Here is a 2453-nt window from a genome sequence, read left to right as displayed (position 1 = left end):
ATACAATGGTACATTAAATAAGATAAGAGGAGCCTATATTTATTTAATTATTTTCATTTACTAGAAACCATACAGTGTAGATCGTATATTGAATAATGTAAACCAAGAGTGTTATGAGGAAATTTCTTAACATTATTAAAGATAGATAGATAGATAGATAGATAGATAGATAGATAGATAGATAGATAGATAGAGACATTATTCATCCCCTAGAGGAAACAATAGTTAAATAGTAAATAAATAAATATTTATGAATATGGGACCTTTAAGACATCAACATTTAACCTTCAACCACAAAGTTAATTATTTATTTATATATGTATTTATGTGTAAATTAAGTATAAAGTAGTATAAACTGTAAAGTACAAGTACTATAAATGTGTACTCCTGTAGTGACACGGGTCAGCCTGCAGGGGCAGTAGCGCGGCCAGCAGCGTCTGAACCGGGACCGGGAGAAGAAAAGGGAGAAGGTAGGGACCACCCGAGCTGCTGCGCATGCGCTGATTGAGCCAGGTTTTCCGTGTGTGACGTCATCGGCCTCTCCTCGGTGTTCTTCCTAGATGAGGAGAACCAGGATGTGACTGGAGCCGCTCGGCTAACGACAGAGACTCACCAGAACACCGAGGGGTTTTTATGGAAACGGCCGCGGAGAGTGAACTCACAGCGGTCAGCAGAGAGTCCTGAGCCCCTCACCGTCCTCCGGAGCCCGCTACAACAGACACACAAACCGCGGTAAGAAGCGACACGTCAGCGACGTTATGTTAGCTAGCATACGTTAGCTAGCATACGTTAGCTAGCATACGTTAGCTAGCTGGAGCTGCGTTACTGTGGTGGTAATCTGACCGGGGAACAGCCCGCTGCTTCCTTCAGGTTATTTCCTGTGACAGCGGACACACCTGACTGTCTCTGGATCAGTCAAGTCTTCAGGGTGATCTGTGTGTCTCTATAAACCTGCTGCAGGTAAAATGTCCCGTTTATCAACACACACTCTGTCTCTGTGCATCACACACTGGAGTGTGTGTCGGCAACAACATGGCGATGTGATGCGTATCATGACACACAGGTTAGGATTCAGCATATTGTGATAATGTCAGTGATATAATGGGATTTTTAAAATATCATTCTACGGAAATAAGAACACACCTGTAGGTCTCGGGGATATGACTTCAAATCAATATATATATCTAGATATAGATAGATATTTTATTTATCCCCTTAATTTCGTATGTCCAGTAGCTCATTGGTAATAATAATGATATTAACAGTTAATCATAAATAAACAATAAAAATTAAATTAGAATATAAAATATACCTATATATAACCTTTATTATGATCAGTGATTGATTACTTTGGTGCAGCTGCACAATTAATAGAAATATAATCAAAATCTCAATTTGGTCAAGTGCAATATCCGAATAACAGGAGCTGCATGTTTTTGATGAAGGTAAGATGTGTCACATTGTTGTGTATTGTTAGCTTTAGCATTGTTAGCACCATCAGTGTTGTGGTGCTACAGAGACGCCCCATCATACAGAACATATTCTCCAGAAGTGTAGGAACTTGATTGTTTATGTATTTTTTTGTATGTGGTGCAGCCCTAGTTTGGTGCTTCTCTCTCTCTCTTTTCTGTGATCCTCTTCATATTCATCAGTGCGATTGTGTCCAAGCGATGTGATTTGACTTCTTCTAATTGTTTGGTGTCGTCTTCACTGAAGCCAGAATGAGCCCAAACAGCAGACACTGATTTCTTCTCAGGTGTTAGCTGCTCAGGTTGAGACTCAGTCTTTATGCTCGTGTCGTCTATTTTGTTTGTCAGAACAGAAGGATCTGCATCTATCTCAGTCCCTGTAACATTCAACATCACTTCCTGTACAATCTGAGCAAAGGACCTGACATTTACTGGATTCTTTAGGTTAACACTGTCAGTAAATATAAATGGAAACACACTGTTTAACAAAGAGTGAGGTGAGAGTGATCGTTCCTTCTCTGATCAATCACATGGCAATTGTGTGATCAGCTTAGAGTGGGCTATGAGAAGGAGGAAGTTACTGATAAAAGAGTCTTACTGCTGACACCCAGACAACAGCTCAGAATAGAAGAGAAGAGAATGACTCTGAGGACTCTGAGGAGCTCTCCTGTCACCAGCAGCTGCAGGAACACATGTTTTTTCTTGAGCGTCTGATGAACCTTTGACCACGGACGGTGGTCCAGGTGAGGTCCAGGTGAGGTCCAGGTGAGGTCCAGGTGAGGTCCTCAGAGATGTGGGCTCCTGGGAGGTTAAAGCTGGGAACTAAAGAGAACTAAATCATATCAGACTGATCATGCAAACTGATCAGGGTTATAGAACCAGGGTCCCTGTGTATTTAATCAGACTCATTAACCTCAGTCTTTCACTGAGTTCTAATTAAAATCCTCACTACCAGAGTTAGAGCAGTAATTACTGCCCCCCCCC

General features: G+C 41.4%; 1 protein-coding gene across 1 annotated transcript in view; it reads left to right on the top strand.

Annotated features, from left to right (window-relative positions):
* Nucleotides 1-390: 390 nt before the first annotated feature.
* The window catches only part of LOC111649796 (G protein-coupled receptor-associated protein LMBRD2B-like), a 12297-nt gene continuing 10234 nt past the window's right edge, over nucleotides 391-2453 (top strand). Inside the window, exons 1-2 of the mRNA XM_087172084.1 lie at nucleotides 391-470; nucleotides 561-732. The gene's annotated coding sequence lies outside the window, so the exon portion shown is untranslated. The remainder of the gene's footprint in view (nucleotides 471-560; nucleotides 733-2453) is intronic.

The sequence above is a fragment of the Seriola lalandi genome, unplaced genomic scaffold, assembly GCF_002814215.2.
Source record: "Seriola lalandi dorsalis isolate HSWRI2012SDOR001 ecotype SW California unplaced genomic scaffold, Sedor1 jcf7180002051997, whole genome shotgun sequence".
Classification (NCBI taxonomy): Eukaryota; Metazoa; Chordata; class Actinopteri; order Carangiformes; family Carangidae; genus Seriola; species Seriola lalandi.
Note: the sequence above shows the minus strand (reverse complement) of the source record. Positions and strands in the feature narration are given on the sequence as shown.